The following is a 20,371-nucleotide window of genomic DNA, read 5'->3' on the forward strand; positions in this document are numbered from 1 at the left end:
GGGCCTGCTCCCCTGTGTGGTCCCACCCTCGCCGCCTCCCGTGTGCACTGTGTGGGGCTCGGGGTGGTTTACAGATGCAGGGGACATAATTGAGTTGTCTGGGAATAGCTCTGTTTTATGGCTGTGACAATGACGGTCTTTAAGGAAGTGCATTAAATCAATAGAAGTCTCATTGTGCCACCCTATAAATAATGTGATACATCATTAAGCAGGGCAATAAGCTTCAGGACTTTGAGGTAATACAATTAGGTTATGTTTATAAAAACCTTCGCTCCTTCTGGCCACTGAACTAATTTGCCTCATCCTGCATGTGGGGTCCAGGACACTGCTCCGGCGCCAAATCCCTCCCCATCTCCATTCACAGCTGCCGTCTTTTCCACTCCACAAAAATCTCAGTGTCCGTATCGAGGTATCTGTTGCCTGTAAGATAGGGAAGGGGGCAGAAAGAATGCAGCAGCAGCAGCAGCAGCAGCAGCTCGGGCCTCTTCAGGACTCAAAAAGCCTTCCCATTTGCCATGAATGAACTTGCTGGGTGAATTTGGTCCGGTAGCTTTTCTTTCTGGGCCTCAAGGGCAAGCGCGCTTTTCTTTCTTCCATCATCCGTGCTCATTCCCAAGAAGAGCACAGGGATTCACCGAGGCCCACGTAAGCCCACTGTGTGATTCTTCCTCTCTCTGGCCCCATCTGCTGTGGCCACTTTAATGGAACATCAAATGCTGTGGTTTGATTATATTTTTAATTTGGGGTTGATGCTGGGGAGTAAGTGAATGAGAAACTGGGGAATTTTTTTTAATTTTAAGTTGTATTTTATTGTTTATGCTATTATAGTTGTCCGAATTTTTCCCCTTTCATCCCCCTCCCCCAACCCTCTCAGGCAATCCCCACCCCATTGTCCATGTCCATGGGTCATGCATATATGTCCATATGTTCAGAGACGCCGGGAATTTTCCCTTGAAAGACCTCTGGACTCAGGTAGAGTCGGTGACCCTTCTGTCTACGGCCACCAAGTAGGGGACATGTGCTAAACAAGGGCCCACTGGGAACCAGGCCTGAGGAATCTGGGTCTGTAAGCTCATTGGTCTGGGGGCGGAGCTTTTTGGGGAGAGTGGGCGGAGCCTGTGGGAAGAGCACAGGTAGAGGAGCTGTGCTGACTGGGGCCAAAGGGACTTCGTGTCCAGGTGGCTTTTCTAAAATCCCTCCCTGCCAGGTATTCTGGGTTAAAGTAGCTTCTAAGTCTCCGTTTCCTCCTCTGTTAAAGGAGGGATAGTAATTCCCTAGCATGGCTTTCGGGAGAACGAAATGAGATAATGTAGGTAAGATGCCTGGCATAGTGGGTACATGAACAACAGTAGGTTAAATTTTTTTTTAAATTGCGGGCATCTGCTGAGGATTCCAGTCCCAGCCACAGCTCTTATTTCTTCCCATGAAGTATCTACATCATGAGAAAGGACAATCCCTGCAAATTTTCTGTCAGTTAGAGAGGGTGGCGGTTCCAGGATTCTTTGAAATCTGTGTTCAGCTCTAAACAGTGGTATCTCCTGGACTGGAAGGCCAAGGAAGCAAGAGAAGGTGGAAAGAAGAGACCGAAACAGGGCACTGCTCACAACCACAGACATGTGCACAGTACTTTACAGTTTATCATCATTAATCCGCCAGTTCCCTGCAGACCTCTGCCAGGTGCTGGGGTACCACAATAAACAAGATGGGAGCGCTGTTCCCACCCTGCTCATTACCAGCCTGTTTGGGCCTTCCAGCAGTTCATCATTCTGTTAAAGAGTCTTTGTAACCCACTGATGGCTAGAAAGGGGGACAGGCTGGCACGTGGAGGGAACACAGTATTGTGTGGGGGTTCCTAGCTTTCAATTTATGTGCTAATTCTGATTAAGCAGGGTGCCTTGTCTATACCACTCTGTAGAGGTAATTGGGGTCATTGAGAAAGCTGTGATTGATTAGCAATGTCTGCTTTAGAAAAAGCAGGAATAGTGGTTCATACACTGTATTGTTTTTCCTATGATAGGACAAAATGAAAGCCAGAACAACAGGCCCACCTTCTGACACTCACTCCAGAGGGGCCCTGGGCATGCCAAAGAATACTGGAAAGATCCAGGCAGTCAGGTGGGGCTTTCTACTATCAACTGGCATCCTTGGCATCTGGCCAGTCAGTATGGAGTAGGCAGGAGCACTGGGCAGGTCCTTTAGAGGGCATCTGGCAGACACTAGGAAGAGCTGAGTCCCAGAGGCAACTTGAGGAACATAGAGGCTGTTCCACCTGTTGGGTTCCTTTAACATCCCCTCTGCTCCAGGGTGTGCCCCCCAGCACCATGTGAAGCTTCAACCCTCTTGATCCAGCTTAATAGTTTTACTATATTCCTATACTTTGAAAAGTTACCTTTCTCCCAGTCAGGGCTTCTTTTCACTCTTTGACTTGATAGTCACATGCTCTCTCTACCTGTGATCTTGCTACATGAATCCTAGATCATGATTAAAGACTCTTTGTAAAAAGTTAGCCTTCCTCTGGCTCCCTTGGATAGACTTTCTCATTTGGAGATAAAGTGCAGGTTTTACAGTCAGATGGATCTTGGTTCAAATCCTAATTCTACCTCTTAGCAGCCATGTGATCTTGAGAAAAAAACTGATTGACTAAGATCAATTGCCTCATATGCAATATACAGGATCCAATGAGCAAATAGACAGATCAATGATGAATTCATATAGCACTGAGCACGGCACCTAATTATTATCTTGATTCAACCCATTTGTTTCACAAGTAGTTGCCACATCCACTCAGGAAACCATGTTCCCAGGAGTGTGTGTGTAGGTGTATATGTGTACACACGTGTGTGTGTTGGAGCAGGGAAGTTTCATGGCTGCTGATTTACTCCCACCCCTTGTTATTTGACTCTGGACCAAGGACAGGGGCCGATTGGCCTAGGGTTGAGAGGGGCCTAGGTGAGCTCAGCTGCAGAGATGGAGCCAGTAGAGAGGGAAGGAGTTGTGAGGCTTTGCTAGGGAGATGTCAGAAGGGCTTTGTGACCTGCGCTTGCGTCATCCCCTGCTGTCCTCTGTTCTGGGTGGGTAGCGATGGATGAAGAAACTACTAGCCTGGTAGGTTTCCTGAATTTTTAGTTGCCTATCTTTTCCATGAAGATATTGAATATCAAAGGTGAGGAATGTGTGTCTGTGAAGGAATTGTTTATTCTGCTGTGTGTGTGTTTGCGTATGTGTGTGATAGAGAGGAATAGACAGAGATAGAGAGGGACAGACAAACAGAGACAGAGTGATGGACTGAGGAAGATAGGAAGAAACAGAAAAACAAAGAGACAAATGAGACAAACTCAGGGAAATCCACAAAGAGAAATGGAGAGACAAAGAACATGGTAAAAAAAAAATGCATGCCACCAATGTGCCTTTTTCCAGTTTAGCGACGTGGAGATCCCGTGAAGGGACATTCTCCATGTGAAGGTTACACTGCTCTTGAGTTCAGATTGGGAGAGGCCAGAGTATACAACTGTCCCCTCAGATAAAGCCTGTTGCCACCTTTAAAAGATGTTTTATCTCTATTATAATTTCCCAAAACTGTCCAAGAGAATGAATTTCTGTATTTCCATTTGCATTACAATGTACTTCTGAATGTCAGCTGCAACATTTCTAGACTACTCTTTAAAGGAATTTTGGCAGTTTGAAAGGCCACCAGCGGGTTGGAGTGGGGAGAGGAGAAAGGGAGAAGGGAAAATGTAGTCAAATATCACCTGCTTTTGTGAGGACAGGTATGGCCAAGGGGGCTGATGTGAGCCAGAGAACTCTTCTGGGCATTCATTTCCCTGAGGGAACTTGCTTCAAAGACAGCAACCAGACATGAAAGGAGTGGGTCTGGAGCTGAGCCCTGCATGGGTGCTGATTTATTTCCCCAGGGACTTCACCACCCAGGGGCAGTCTTCAAATCCTGTGTGTTTGACCTTTCATTACCATCTGATGCAGCTGACTACTTCCAGCTTGAGGCATGGTACCGGTTTGCTCTGTGGTTCCCAGTCTTCCCGATTGGCCCGCCTCTGCTCCTACCTGTTCCTTCTCTGTCTCCTTCGCAGCTTCATCCTCCTCCAGCGAACAGCGTGGTGTCACAGGCCCCATCCTTGAGGCCCTTCTTCCTGGGCTGTATTATTCTCTCTGTGGGGAATCTCAGCCATGCTCTCTGTTACTGTCCCCACTACGCAGATGACTCCCACTTCTCACTTCCGCCTCCCAGCTGTCCTCTGGTATTTGCCACCATGCCAGCTCCCCTGCCTGCCCGCCTGAACTCTGCCCCATTCTATGTAGTCCCTTCCCAGTGTTCTTGTGAAAAGCAACATCCTGCTCAAAGGCAGAACCACACAAGAACCAGACACCTAGGGACCTAGGAGAGCTTCCCAACATCTCCCTCGCCTCACTCCGTCCACTTCCAAACCACCCCAAGTCCTCCGAGTTTTAATGCCCCAATGGCTCTGGAAGGTGCCCACTTCTTTCCACCCAGCTGCTGCCACCCTGTCCCACGCTGACTTCATGTCTTGCCTGGACTCCAGTGCTGGCCTCCTACTGGTCTCCCTGCATCCACTCTTGTCCCCCATCAGCCCAACCACACAATAGCCTTGGGATCAGCCAGGGTTCTCCCTCGAGACAGAACCAACGGCTAGGTAGGTAGGTAGGTAGGTAGGTAGATAATATATAAAATATTGATGTATAGGATATACGTGGTACATTCACATATATTATTTATGTATGAAATATATATATATATAATACATATATATTTGTCTCTATAGAGAGAGAGAGGGGGAGATCTATTATGAGAAATTGGCTCGTGTGATTACAGAGACTGAGAAGTTCCAAGCCAAGATCTACTCAACCAACTGGGGACCCAAGGGAGCCCATGGCATAAGTTCCAGTTACAAAGTTAGATACTGAAGGACCATCGTTTCCATTCGAGTCCAAAGAAAAGGAAAGACTGACGTCCCAGCTTCCCACAGTCAGGCAAAGCTTCACACAGTCAGGAGCTCCTTCTTATTCCCAGGAGGGCAGCCTTGTTGTTCTGTCCAGGCCTTCAACTGCTCTGATGAGGCTCGCCCACATTAGGGACAGCGGCCTGCTTCGTGCGGTCTACTGACTATCTTGTCTAGGATACCCCTCACAGATACACCCACAATAATGCTTGACTAATGCTTGGACATTCCATGGTCCAGTCAAGTTCACACACAAAATCAACTCTCACGGGATGTCTCAGAAACATGATGGCGTGTTCCATCATGCCACTCCTTGGATGAAAACTCCAGGGTGCCTTGTCATTGTCCTTGAGGCTGATTTCCAAAGTCCTCCCCATGGCCCTCTCGGAGCTGAGGTGTCCCCAGCCATCCTTTCCAGCCCCACCTGCCCTCACACTCTCTGTCTTCGGGTCACACTGAAGCTCACAGCCCTTAACGAGAACATGGGCCAGGGATCTCAGTCTGGCTGCATTTGTCTAGGCAGGGTCCCAGGGTGGTGGTGGCGGTGGGACCTCCCCTGATGCCTCGGCTCCTGTGCAGGGGCTTGTAGGGTCACCCTGACTCTGGGGCAGTGTTTTTCCATGCAAAGGGCAGGGGTTCCAGAGGTTAAATGTGAGCTGGACACTCTCTAGCCTGCAGCAGGCCAGAGGAGAGAGCCGACATATTCCTCCTCAGAACTATGCAAAAAGACGATACAGGATGTGGTTCATTTAACACAAATAGGCCCATGAGAGTGCCATTTCTGCCAGATGAAATTACCAAAAAAAGCATTTGTTCTCCAGTTTAGATTGAGTCCATCTGGAACGGAACACCCTCGTCTTTTTCCTATTGGTGCGTACCAAGAATAATAACCCTTCGAGTGTGCTCAGCGCATTGCCTCTCACAAAGCACTTCCACATTCATTAGTTCATCCAATTTCCTCCTCGTAATCAGCCTGCAGGTAGGCACTCCTGCTGCATCTCACACTGGCAGAAACTGAGGCTTAGAACGGTGAGAGGAGTTGCGGGCGTTTACCCCAGGGAACTTGGCAGAGCAGGGGCTTGAATGCAGGTTGCCTTAATCACAAAGACCCTATTGGTCCAAGGGTAGGCCACCGCAGGCTCAGGGAACCCTTTGGAAGTTGGCATCCAGCCCCAGGGAACTGTCTGCAGTTCTGAGGAAAGACTGAGTTTAGACTCTCAGCTTGGACAGGGGTTGAGGTACTCTCACGGCTCATGGGTACCCCTCGGCACAACTTGCGTCTCTGTCCTAACTTCGGGGCAGCATTGCGAGGGACAGCGAAGTCTTTGCTTGGCAGAGCCGGAAGAGGCCTCAGCAGTCAGCAGCCAGGCCTGAGCTCCTCTCTCCGTGCCAGTCATGATGGAGTGATAGTGAGGGACTGAAACGCTACGTTGACAGAGGTTCAGGGTCAGGACCAAGCTTGCGGGAAAGAATGCAGAGGCCATTTAGCCATGTCTGTTCTGGGTGTGAGAGCAAGAAATAGTGACTCGTGGGTAAGGTGTTTCCCATCCCCGTCTAGGCTACACATTCCCCTTCCACAGATGGGAATGTTGAGGTCGATTTCCATAATCAATTAGAACCTGCACTTATTTGCAAAGGAGGAAAATTAATCACTAGCTCCAAGCAAGGTTTGGTCTTCCCCCTCCTGAAAACTCAGAGCAAATGCACACCCCAGGTTGCCAAAGCCCCTCACAGTCTCATAGATGGCAGAGCTGTGGATGGTCAGACTGCCCATTCTCCTATTTCCAGGCACACACACACACACATACACACAAAGACAGTGGACCTTTGAACATCACAGGTTCAGACTGTGTGTTTAAACACCCCAGGTTCATTTTACGTGGATTTTTTCCAATAAATACTATGAATGTATTTTTTCTTCCTAATGATTTTAAAAACACTTTCTTTTCTCTAGTTTACTTTATTGTAAGAATACAGTATGTTATACATACATACAAATATCATTATACATACAAAATATGTGTTAATTGACTGTTATGTTATCAGGCTTCCGGCCAACAACAGCTATAAGCAGTTACATTTGCAGGGAGTCAATGTCACGCGTGCACAGGCATTCGGTGCCCTTGACCCCTGCATTGTTCAAGGGCCAACTATACAATGTCATTGAAATGCTGGAGACCATCCCCATTGTCCTTTTACTTGGGGGAGGCAATGGGAGACGGACACTTCGTAGACGAATGACCCTGATTCCAATTAGGCTGGCCCAAGCCACGCTCGTTCCTCATCACAGTCCCGTTCCCAGGAGGCAATGCAGAGGCAGAGGGAGCAGGATTGTTAGACCCTTCAGTCTTGCGCTGACAATGTGGACTTTCCCTGGAGATGAATACGAAGCTTCTGTTCTCTTTCGATCTCTCTCTGCCTTCAGCCCCTGAGTGAGAACACAATGGTCTATGCGGAGCACGGGGACCCAGACGGGAGCTTTTGCCTTCCCCAGCTCATTATCTGCAGGGCGAACCAGGCTGAGAGCAGCCTCCCTCATCTCTCTACGGGGGTGCTTCCCCTCTCCCTCTGCCTCTCACGTCCCCCTGTGTCCCTTCTCCCCCGTCCATCATTCCACAGCAGGGCTGCGAGCATCCATGCATGTCAGGCCCTATATCCGGTGCTGAGGATGCTGAGGGGAGTGAGACACACTCTCTGCTCTCAAGGAGCTCAGTCAAATGAGAGAAGTTTTCAATAGAGGAGCAGTCAAATGTGAGCCTTTTGATAAATGCTGTGACAGGAGAGGACAGTGTAAGGTGCATGTCTATATGTGAAGGGTCAGAAGCAGAGGGGGAAAGGCTGGGAGATGGGCCCCTAGGCACCTAGAGAGGGCTGGGGCTTTACCTGGAGGAGAGGTTAGTCCAAGCAGAGGCCCCGGCTGGTGGGGGCATTTGCCAACTGGAGGCCTGGGCAGGGATTCCCGGGAAAAGATGCAAAGCTGGATGTGCGGGAAAGCCTGGCGAATGCAGCCCTCTCAGACCTTTGGGAGCACCTGCCTGAATGCCCTCAGGTGCCCCTGAGGGATGCTGTTGTCATCCGCGTTAGAACTCTGCTTGTCTTTGAGCCTTTGTCTCCCAGGTGTTTAGAGAAACTGCCATTGTCTGTGTCCACGGCTGACAGCTCAGGAACAGGATCTCCAAATGCCTGGAATAGTGAAAACAGGGGCCGGGTTACGAGGGGAATAGTCGCAGACACCTGGGCCTTCCAGGGCTGTTGTGAAGGTGATAGGAGATCCTGTGATTAACTGACAGGAGCTTGACACAAGTCAGCCTCGTTGCCTGCTCCTTACCCGAGGCCTCCCTTTCAACATGTAGCAACCCACTAATCAGCTGTGCGTGTGAGTCATCTGGCCCATTTGCCAAGTGTGTGACTTAAGGTTAACTGAGCATCAGTTTGTTCATCCTTAAATGAGTACACTGATGCTCGCCTCACAGTCTTATTATGAGAATTAAATGAAACAGTGTTCCTAAAGTGATTTTCATGGCATCTGGAACATAAGCAATGCTCAGGAAATGCCACCTATTATTGTTATCAGTTATAATGAAATGCTTTTAAGTCAGCGATGATTGTTATTACTATTACTTTTCCAAAACAAAAAGCCTAATGATGTAGCACTTGCCAATCCTGAGTACAGCGGGCTAAGATATGAGCCCTCTTCCCTCCAGAACTGAAACCATGGCTGTTTTTCCCTGGCTCACTTGCCGGTTTGTGAGCTGAGTCTCCCCTGCCCCTGGAGATGGGAGTACAAGTCAGAGTCCTCAGAAAGCACAGCCTGCAGCCCAGCGATGGGGCCGGCAGAGCACGTTTGCACAGCTGAGTTCTAAGAGCCTGTGCTGAGCTCAAGAAGAACGTGCAGTGAGTGTGTGTGTGTGCACATGTGTGTGTGAGTGTTCAGGGAGGGGTAAAAGGAGAGGCAACAATGACTGACTTACATTATTGAGTTCCTATTATGGGCCAATTAATCACATGACCCCAGTTGTCTTCATAGCAACCCTTTGAGGCCAAGAGAATTATTCCCAGCTTCCAAAGGAGGAAAAGTCATCTGCTCAGGGTCACATGGCTAGTGATAGGGAGAGGCAGGATTCTGTCCCGGGACTGTCTGACTCCGAAGTCCACATGCCCCCTGTCTCCTTGTAACAACACGCTGGGTACTGGGAACCACTGCACTCCAGGAGGCACCCTGGGCGCTTCTCTTACACCACCTCATCTGATCCTCACAACGGCCCTCTCACCTGGTATCTGAGGCCTAGGAAGCTGAGCCTCGGGATGGGGTGGGATATGTAATTCAGAGGCATACCTGGCCAAAGATATTCTCTCTTGCCTTCTCTTTCTTCCATCTTTGCTTCCTCCAGTGCTGTCCCCATCTACATTTTGATATTAACCTCAGTGGGCACTCCAAAAAGAGCTCTCTCTGAGAGGCAGTTCCCCCCCCCGGCACTGATCAGAAGTCCTTGGTCAGGAAGAGTAAAGAGGCGGGCGGATCAGTGTGACTCCAGCCTGCGTGATGTGGGCCAGCAGGCTCCAGACCCTGGTTTCCCAGCAACGCTGTGGCTGTGGGTCAGGGTGCAGGCTCTGAGCCAGGCCTTGGTATTGACTTGACCACTGATCCACTGGGGTGGAGCTGGCCTTGACCGTCTTCATTTGGCACACCAGTCCTAGACCCCAGTGGTTTCTCCTTCTCTTTCCTCCCATTCCAGGGGTGCCCAGGGAGATGGGAGGCTGCTTTTGGAGATCTTGGTCCAAAAAGTCTCTAAGGTCTAGGGCAGCCGAATCATTGAAACTTACAACTGGAAGATCCTTAATTTACTACATCTATTAATACAGTAGCAAAATAGGGCTCCAGGGAGAATAAGCAATTTACTCAAAGGAAGATTTTACAGTGAAAGGATTAGAACCCAAATGAACTCCCTTTCTTCCCTCCCTCATCCAAGAAAATGTGTTGGAAGGGTATTTGAGACCACGCGTCCAAAGGTGTCTCTTTTCTGTTTGTAACAGTTTTACTGAGATACCGTTGATACCACACAATCAAAGGCAGCCTTTGAGCCTTGTCTTCCAGGGGTGACTTTGCACCAAGACAAAAATTTGATTGCGTTTTCCAGAAGGGAACACATCCTTTAGTCATTTTAAATGATCATTTAATCATTTATTTATCCCTCCACCTTTCATCCGCATCTCATGTTGTGAGGCAGCTACAGACAGTGATTCGGGGAGGCAGCTGGTGGGAGGAGCAGGTGGCGGCGTAACCAGCTGGTGCAAAATGTGGCCCAGAGTGCCAGCTGTGTCCACGTACGAACGCCGCCGACCCCTGCCCTGGTCGGAGCCAGCAACAGTGTCAGTGCCTGCTTATGTTTTGGTCGCTGTGCTAGGTGTCATAGATGCAACACTAAACTAAATGTCACGCGGCCCTCACAGAGCTCAGTCCTGGAGAGAGGTGGGTATGGAGGATATCACAGTACAGTGTGTAAATGCTGGAAGGAAGGAATCTGAGGTCTGACGGAGCCACCTGACTTGAACCGTGTGCTGGGTCAGGAAGGTCAGCCCAGAAAACCTGGAGGAGGTTGGATTTGGTAGATGGAGGTGAATAGAGAGAAGGAAAGCAATTGTGGTAGCAAGAAAAGTAGGTGCAATGAGTCTTAAGGCGAGGGCGGGAAATGTGGACTGGGCAGGGAGGGAGGAAGCGGTGATGAGATAAACCTGGAAAGGGAGTTTGCCAGAAACCCAATCCCACCCATGTGTGCACCATGTTGAGGAACGTGTCCTTTTACTGGGAGCGGTGTCAGGCCATTTAAAGGTTTTATGTGTTCTTAGCATTTGCATTTTAGAATTTGACTCTGGCTGACCTGTGACAGGCCTTGATTTGGGAAGGGAGAAAGCGTGTACAGGATGGTGGATTACGGTTGGGAAGACCAGTTAAGAAGTGGTAGCCGTGTTTCAGGAGAAGAACAAACAGCAGCTTATATTTTAATTGTTGTGAGGACAAAGAAAAGAATAAATGCATGTGAAAAAAATATTAAGTTGCTAGTTGATGGGAACTTTGTGATTGAATGGTGGGAGATGAGAGAAATGATTGGATGTGGGGACAGGGTTTCTGGCTTACGTGCCTGAGCCGATGCTGCTGTTCCTTTAAGTGGAACACAACAAGAACAGCAGGTGTTGGAGAGTCAGCCGAGTTCAGTTTAAAATATACTGAGTGTAAGGCCTCTAAGGGATACTTTCATGTAACACACCAGCTCACAATTGGCACATTAGTTGGCCATATAAAGTAAGCAGTTTGATACACACACACACACACACACACACACACACACTGCAGGTTTGGGACTTGGTTGTGTAGATAATTGAAGTTGTAGGAGAAAATGGTATCTTCCAGAATAAAAATAAAGTTCCCCTTTCACAATTCGCATCCTGAGGGAGCTAATTCTCTCCCGCCACGCCCGCTATTGTTTCTGAGGTTTTATTTAGAGAGGCATTAAGGTCATTCAGAGTCTGCCCCTAGGCTCCTTGGGGGCCAGCTTTTAGTTGAGTGAAATGCTATGGGACAGTGCGGAATAGTCCCCGTGCATGCAAGTAGGCTGGAATTAATATTCCCCATTTCACTGAGGAGAAAAGCGGGCCTGTTTGGCCGTAGTCTCCAGAGTAGAAGGCGATAATGGAGACTTTCGGGGTTTTTGCTGTAACATTTGTCCCTTTCATTTAGCTAGCAATTAATTAATTAGCCTTCTGTGGAGGGTCCAGGGCCTCTGTGCCCACGTGTAGGTGCCTTTTCTTCCAGTGTGTCAATCACGGCCAGTTTTGTTCTCCCAGATCCAGCCCCCCAGTCTTGGAACCGGAGGAGGTGCGGTGCATGCCTGCTCCCTATGTCCTTGGAGCCACGCTATTTTTAATTTAACTTTATTTCTAACACTTTTACAGAATCATTGAATCTGTCAAACATGTTTCAGATCCTTGGGCCTGAGAGATGTATTATTCTTCTTAAGTGTAAATATTAAATGCCATTTCATAAAATGCATGGTTTTATTCATGAGGCTGCTCAGAAATGAAATCCACACCTTCTTCATTTATCATATTATGATGTTGTTTTCGATGTTTAACTCAGAACGTTTGTTGTCACTGACATTGTGAGATGGACTCTCATCTAACATGTGGCTCTGATGATGAAACCGATGATGCCACACGCATCAAGGGGATGTGAAAAGATGTATCACTGTCATAATGAAGTTTGCCAGGGAGGGCAGAGGTCCAAGAAGGGCTGGAGGGAGCAGGGAGAGGAGCCCGGCTTGGCTCTTATGGAATGGCTGGGGGACAGAGTGGGGCTCGGGTGGGTCCCCACATGCTGGCTGGCTGGGGCTTGCATGGTTTGAACCTCTGTCTCAGGCATCAAAGGTGAGAGCGCTGAGGCTTTCTTATTAGCCTGCCAGGATGCGGGGCTGAAGAGGGGCTGAATTGGGGGAGTAGTGGGGCTTGAAAGCCGTTATCAGGCAAACGTCAACAATGGAGCCAGAATCCCTATTGCAATTTACCCTGAATGTTCAATCACTGAGATGTGCCGGGTCTCTTCTGATTGGACTTGAACTTGTTTAAGTAAGCTCTATTGCGTCACTTGATGAGGCCTGCAGCCTGGGGGTGGTAAGGGGTGGAAGGTCCCCTCGGCTGTATGAGAGCCCAGTGTTATGTATTTTGAGGAGTGAAACGCTGCTCTGGTCGCTGTCAGTAATGTCTGAGAGGGACAAGGTGTGTCTGCATGCAGCCTTCCACTGAGGATCTGCTATATGTATAGACAGGTGTCACCTGGATTGATGTGTTTGGTGTCTGAGACAAGAGGCTCCCAGAGCTCTTCACCCCACAGCAGCAGCCATGGTTGGGGAACAGTTGCTGCCGTTGACTAGACCAGTGAGCAATGGTCACTGGCAATGGCCCAAGAGCGTGTAGGGTGTGCAGAGAGGCCGTTTGTCCCCCTAGTGGGCCCTGCCCCATTCTCAGGGAGGTCCCAGTCAAGGACTGCCATGCGGCAGCTCTCCAGCAAACGCCATCACATACAGTGGTGATGCCACCTCTGAAGTATATAAACTCCCCTTGTTCACATGGTTGCCTGAAAGGGACTCCCCAGATAGCCAAGGGACCTGGGAAAGGAGGCAGCCTTTGCCAGCACTGTGGCATCTGGCAGAGGACCGAGGGTAGGGGAACATTCCCTCTTATAGATGGGAGACACCACAGGGCCAGGATTCGGCTCTTTCCAGCAGCAGGGAGGCCTCAGTGCTGAGTGTTTGGGGTGCTGCTCCATGATCCAAGGCATAATAGGCAGCCAGGTACATCAGCTCGGTATGCCGCTGGCAGTCACACTCCAAAGGTGTCTATGTAGTATGGAGCTGAGGAGTGCAGTTCCTAGTCCCAGAAGCCCAGGGGCAAATAATGGCTCTCGTGTGTGGTCCAGAGACCCAGGAGGCATGAGAGGACATTGCTAAAGACTCTGCAGTGAAGGAGTCTCCGGGTGGCTCTTGTTAGAGCATCCGCTGCATTGCAGTTTGGGCAGATGCGAGAGCCTTCGCCTGCACAGGATCCCAGTCAAGTTGGGCCACTTTGCGAGTAACAGCATGAGTGGACTTCAAGTGTGTTAAAGAAATATCTTGTCACCAGATCCCAGAAGGCATAAAAGAAGCGGGGCTTGTTTTAACATTGAAGATGCTGATTTTGGACAGTCATGGATGGAATGGTCCTCAGCTAAATGAGGTAGAATTTAGGAATTCCACCAAGGCGGCAGGGCCTTGTACTCTGTGTGAGGCAATGGCCTGTCCCTTTCTGAGCTCTTTTGTGAGTGTGTCACATGCATTGGGTGGAAGGGATGTGATAGGCGTGATGTCCTTACTGTGCTCCCAGAGGAGCTGGACGCAGGTGAGGTCTTGTCTGTGAAGACTGTGCGTGAAGGCATAATGGTCGAAGTGCCCATGGGTAGCCAGGGAAAAGGGTACCATGTGCCTTTGAAGAGAAAGGCTCACTGTGGCAGAGAGGTTGGTGAGCTGGGAATGAATGTAACACATTAGCTAAATCTGTGACTGCAGTCTTGACCAGTTGTTGATGGGATGGAATCAGTACTTTCAATATTAGGTATGGGGGCCTTCATGGGTGGGACCTGCTTTAAAAGCTTGCAGTATCCTTCATGAGACATCATTCATTCTTCCCTGGTTTAAGCACAGCCTAAATTGGACTATGAAATTATAAAATGGAGGGGATAAGCACTTTTTTTCTAACTAGGTCTTTTTTATGGGTTTCAAACCTCAAAGGCCCTTGTTAAACTGGGCCATATTAACCTCGTTAAGTAATGGGAGGAGAATGTCCATGTGGTCCCATTTTGGCAAGCCAGTTGTGACAAACTTAATTCGACTTTAACTTATTACTGACTGGGTCAGAGTGTTCATGCCCGCTATGGGGTATTTTAGCGTAATGGGTGCTGTAGCTATGGGGCTATTAGATAAGGCAGTAGTTACAATAATTAAGGTGAGGCATACCTATTCATCCTCCTTACATGTCCTGAAGTGTCTTCAGTAACTCACCTTGTGTTTTAAGGAGGCAATGGTGGGTTTTGAAAGCTCTCGGCATCAAACATTGAAAAAGGGAGTAAGACTCTGTTGCAAAACTGTATTGAGATTAAGAGACTCATTTGGCTTAGGCTTGTGAGGGGAAGCAACTGGATATTATTTCAGGATGTTTAAAAGGCAGGGAATTTATTTCTGAGACAAATGTCATCAGGTATTCCCATACGGAGACAGGTTAAAGTATGGGGGTCGGGTGCACCTTCAAACTACACCCTCTCCCTCCACCTCAGCCCACTCAGGGCTCCAGGGAGATTCTTATCCGCACCCTGCCAGGGCCATGAAAATGAACACTCATGGAGCCTTGGCTACTGATGGAGTCATACATATGGCTTAGGGCAGGGGAAAACACGGGCATTATTGCTTAAAGGAAGGGTCGTGGACAAATGGATCATTTTAAACCATGCAATGCCCCCTTAAGTAAACCTTAAAAGGTTTGAACTTCCTACTGGAAGTTGCTACTGGAACTTCCTACTTCTCACTTTTCCCAGTACCGTTGTATGTTTATTCATGAGACTCCCTGTACTTGCAAGGCCCTTCAGCAGCAGGTCTTCCCAACAAGAAGTATTTTCTCAGACACTTGGCACTCCATTTCTATCTTGTATCATTTATCTTATTCTTTGGCATTTTGGTATTGTGTTTTTTACATACCTTATCTCTCCGGCCAGACCACAAACTCCCGACTGCAGGATTCTTGATTGATCCATCTTTTCATTCATTGCTCATATAATTACTGCTAATAATAATAAACAATAGATGCCTTATATGTGTTCAATGAGTAAATGAATAAATGAATAGCATTTCAGATCTTAACATTCTGTGAAGATAAACAATGGCATTATAACCAGGTAAACTGAGTCAATTGCCAAAGCAGATTCTTGGTTTTATCTACGTAAGGGAAGACATGCATTTCACTTATACTCACACTCATACAAACTCTTCACGTTTTTAATAGGATTTCAGTGAGTTACTAAATGATTTTCCTTTGATGGAAATAGGCAGTTTTTCCTCGCCAGTTTCACATAACCCTTCTGTTACAAAAATGTGATACATGTGGTTTACTATAATATAAAAATATTTACCACTACTGAGTTTATGAAATGTCTGGAAATCTGCTACTTACATCCATTATTTCTGAATAATTCAGTAAAAAGTATCATCTTGTTACTAATGGGGAAACTGAGGCTAGGAGGCTAAATGACTTCATGGTCATGCTGATGAGTAGGGGGAACCAGAACTAAACTCAGGATGTCAGCAAACTTTGAATTTCTAATTGGGTGAAATTGTGGATCTCGATTTCAGTTGTGTGTGTGTGTGTGTGTGTGTGTGTTTCCTCTTCCTTTAGTCATGTTTTCTTTTTCGTTTGGTGGTTACTGGATATGGTTTGATGGGCGGGTGGCGGGGGCGGGGTTCTTTACACTGCTCATATATTTGTAAGTTTCTTCTTCCAGAGAGTTGCAAAAATTTTAAGCTACCATATGTTATATGGTAACCTCTAACCTAACCATGAGATTTATGGTTTATTTTAATTTTTGTAATTGTTTGAGTTAATGAATGTTGACCTGGAGGGAAAAAAAATCCTTTTATGCTAGTATCTAGCCATTTACAGAAATAGCTAACCATGCGTATTTCAGTGTTTAAATACTTTAATGAAATAATGAGACTTTAGGTTTTATGTGGAGCCTTCCTACTGGGATACATTGTTGAGAATGAGCTTTGCCTCTGCCCCTCCAGCAACCCCACTTTTCCTCCAATAGACTTTTAAATTAAGAAGCCAGGCAGTGCAGTTACACCACCAATGCAAATCAGAAACCTCCCCCTGATGTTAAACAGAAAAATCTGCATCCGCTCCACAGGAGAAGGAAGCCTCTGCCCCATACAATGGAAGTGGCATTTTCTAAGCTCCTCAGGAAATTTTCTGAATTAGATACTTTTACATATACCATCCCATTATCTTTTTAAAAAGATTTATTTATCTTTAGAGAGAGGGGAAGCGAGGGAGAAACATCAACGTGTGGTTGCCTCTCACATGGCCCCCCACTTTGGTTCGCAGCCCACACTCAAGTCACTGAGCTGCATCAGTCAGGGCCACCATCCTATTATCTTTTAATTCTTGCGACAGCCCCTTAAAATATAAACAACCCCTTAAAAAATGAAACTACCATTTCATTTTACCAGGTGAGGAAACTGTAATACGCAACAGAGTGACAGTGGCTAGTAAGTGACCCATGGTCACATTAGTTGGGGGTAGAGTAAGCAACTGGACCAGGATGGGGCTGCCAGGGTCCTTCTGCTACTGCAGTGTAAACACAACAAAATTACAGCAAAGGATTATGCAAAATCATTGGGGGAAAACTCAACTACAATTCTAGCTAAGAAATTAAAATCATAGAGCCAAGGGGGATTTTAGTGATAAACAAGTCCAGCCTCCTTATTTTATAGAGAACCTGGCATAGATGCGTGGTGATCACCTGAGGCCACAGAGCTAGTTAAGAGGCAGAGTGGTATTCGGGCCCAAACCAAGCCCAGTGACTTCCCCACTAGAATATAGATATTGTTGATCCTGGAGCGGCCTCACCAACCTCAGACTTAGCTGGAGTACCATGAATATTAATGTTATTGACAAGATAAAGCCGTGGGTCTAGATTCTAAGTGTGTATTTTGCTCAACAGCCTCCTAGCTCATCACTGCCATGCTTGTAAAATTCATCCAGGCATCTCCTGTTTCATATCCGTAATTATCTGGAGATCCCTGGAGGGGCTGCACATCCTGAGTACTAATCAGCAGCCTAGCCAGGTGCAAGAGAGAGAGCCCCGAGTTTCATGCTAAGCTTTGCCTTTCCTTGCCCCTCCTGCAGAGCCGGGTAACACTTCTCCTTTTGGAAGCCATTAATTAGTACTAGATTAAAAGTACCACTACTTAAGCATTACTTGCGCTGCCCACGGAACACTGTAGGACTTCGGCCAAGTTTATCCTACTGACTGGAATAATGGAGTGCCCCTCTGTGGACTCTCTCCAGCTGGAGTATACATCGTCACTGAGCCTCACAACCTCTCAGACACTGCCTATACCTGGCCTTAGAGGAAGTCCAGGGCAGTGGAACACTAGGTTTCAAACACTAAAGACGAGAAATACTGGGAAAATAACTTATGAGAGAGTAGACGCTTTAATAATCATTTATCGTTATTCTTTTCTGAAACCTGGCACAGTGCCTGGCTCACAGTAGGTACTTAATAAATATTGAATGAATCATTGCTCTAAAACCTTACATTCTATATAACTACTCAGAATGACAAAGGAAAGCAGGGACTTAACCAACCGGTAAATCATTTTTTGCCTTTAGTTTTAGGGTTTTTTTGGGGGGGGCGTTTTTAATATACCTTATAAATGGGCTTGCCTGAGAATATTTATCCAATGTAAGGGGGCTGCGTTAGGAAGACTCAGGTTACTGGAGGATCCCTTACCATCAAGTCAAGTAAATAAGAGCCAATTAAAATGTGAGGATACACTCCAAATTAGACACTGTGTTATGTGCTTGTAGCTAAATATTCAAGTTGATCCTCAATAAGGCTCAGGTATATGGGCCAGTAATTGCAACGTAATTGCTTATACAACATGAGAAATGTGAAATAGGTAGAACTATAATAAAGAGGAACTGGCGATCAGATATATTTGGGACTTGTGGCTGGGGGAGGTGATGCCGGAGAAAGGCTCTGGTAGGAATCTGTAGGAATAGCAAAGATGGAAGGTATTGGTTGGAGTAGTCAGGCAGCTTCATGACACTCTTTCGAACAACTCAGTAAAAGAAGACAGTGATTGTGCCCTGGCTGGTGTGGCTCAGTGGATTAAGTGCTGGCCTGTAAACCACCTTTGGTTCCATTCCCACTCAGACTGGGCATGTACCTGGGTTGCAAGCCAGGTCCCCAGTAGGGGGGCATTTGAGAGGCAACCACACATTAATGTTTCTCTCCCTCTCTTTCTCCCTTCCCAGCTCTAAAAAGAAATAAAATCTTTTTAAAAAAAGCTAAGAACTCACCCAATTTATAAAAAAATTAAAAAGACAGTGATTGCTCTCATGTATTGAGTATGCCAAGAACTTTCACATCTGTGATCCCACATCTTACACCCTCCCCAGAGGTAGGAATCATTTCCATCATTTTCCAGAAGAGGAAGGGTTCAATGCTTGGCCATGGGTCACAGGGCTGAGATGGGACTGGAAGATAAGCAGTGCTGTTGCTCAGCGGTTCTCAGAAAAGGTTATGCAGATTCACAGGAGTTTCACAGTGGCACACAGGTCAGGTGAGGGTTGCTAAAGCCTATTCTCCAGGTCCACAAACCTGCCTCAACCAGAGCCGCTGCTCTTTGGTCTATTTTACATACAGACTTGCACGTTAAGACTTTATTCGAATAAGGGCACTGCTGTAATGAGCAAATGTTTCTTGGAGCTATTCTCTACAATTTACTCAACGGGGTAGAACTCAACTTTACCTAAAGTTGACTGCACTGAGCACAGCCTAAAATACTCACATCAAAGAAGGAAATGCATTCAGAGCACACGAATGCGCATTCTGAGCCAGCAGACGCCTGTCATACTTCAGGGCGGAGGCACGAGTGCAAGCTGGAGATGGGCAGACCTACGAGTTGACTGCCAAGTGACAGCATTTCCTTCTAAAAGCATCAGCAGCTAGAGGATCCCGGGCCTCGTGTACATCGAGCCAGCCCATGTCTTAGCTGCAACCGTGTGCCAAAGGCCTCAGCTGCTGTTATTGCCTTAGCAAGTGCCCCCACTGAGAGCCAAGACAGATCTGCTGTCAGCCACCAGCACAGATGAAGTGGCTGTGGTAACTAGAGGAGTCATTTGTGATGCACTTTTAATCGGATCAGTTTCCTCTCCAGTACAGTCTTCGTAAATCGGATGCAATTTCATAATCAGAACACGGGCTCTTTCTCTAGGTGGAAAGCACAAGACAAACTAGTTCAGCGTCACTTTATCTCCTTTCCTATCCTTTGGCAGTGATTACAACGGAAGCCAAAAGCAACAGCCACCACCAAAAATACAACTTTGAATAGCTCGGCTTAGCAAGCTGTCTCCGTGAAAGCAAGGTAATAGCTCTCAGGTTTGCCATCAGCACTGTACCTAAAGAGCAAGAGATGCTGCTTAGTAAACACCGAAGCTTGAGCAACGCTGTCACAAATTCCATCACCCACTTCTGCTCTTAGAAGCATAAGGCTTCTTCCTTTCCTGAGCTGTGATGTAAGGGCAGACAGAGCAGATGGTGGGAGGCTCAGTTTAGAACAGGGTGTGGGGGGCTGCAGGCCTTGGGGGCCGGTTCTTTCCACATGTGTGCGGGAATAAGAGTTGGATCATCTTCTCATTTCATTTCATTTTTTAATTTAATTTCGGGGTGACGGTGTCCAGGAAACCACACAGGTTTCAAGTGTACAACTGGATGAAGCATCGCCTGCACGCGGCATCGTGCACTCATCAGCCCAGCAAAGTCTCTTTCCATCCCCACTGTCTCCCCCTTCCCTCCGGCTATCACTGCACTGTTGTCTTGTGTCTGTGTGTTGCCTATCTGTGTGTGTGTGTGTGTGTGTGTGTGTGTGTGTGTGTGTGTAGATATATTTATGGGGTTTTGCTTAATCCCATCATCATCTTTCATCCGGCCCCCAACACCCCTCCCCTCTGACAGATCTGTAAATAATGGTGCTTTGGGCTGAATTTACAGCTGGGCAGGTCCTTAGTGCTCTCCAAAAATGCAGTGTCAGGCA

The 20,371-nt window shown here is 47.4% G+C and overlaps 1 protein-coding gene across 2 annotated transcripts in view; it reads left to right on the forward strand.

The window, feature by feature from the left end:
* The window catches only part of ASTN2 (astrotactin 2), an 817,144-nt gene that overhangs the window by 582,855 nt on the left and 213,918 nt on the right, over positions 1-20,371 (forward strand). The gene's annotated exons all lie outside the window — the stretch shown is intronic.

This window comes from Artibeus jamaicensis, unplaced genomic scaffold (genome assembly GCF_021234435.1).
Source record: "Artibeus jamaicensis isolate MK-2021 breed Jamaican fruit bat unplaced genomic scaffold, CSHL_Jam_final scaffold_1964, whole genome shotgun sequence".
Taxonomy (NCBI): Eukaryota; Metazoa; Chordata; class Mammalia; order Chiroptera; family Phyllostomidae; genus Artibeus; species Artibeus jamaicensis.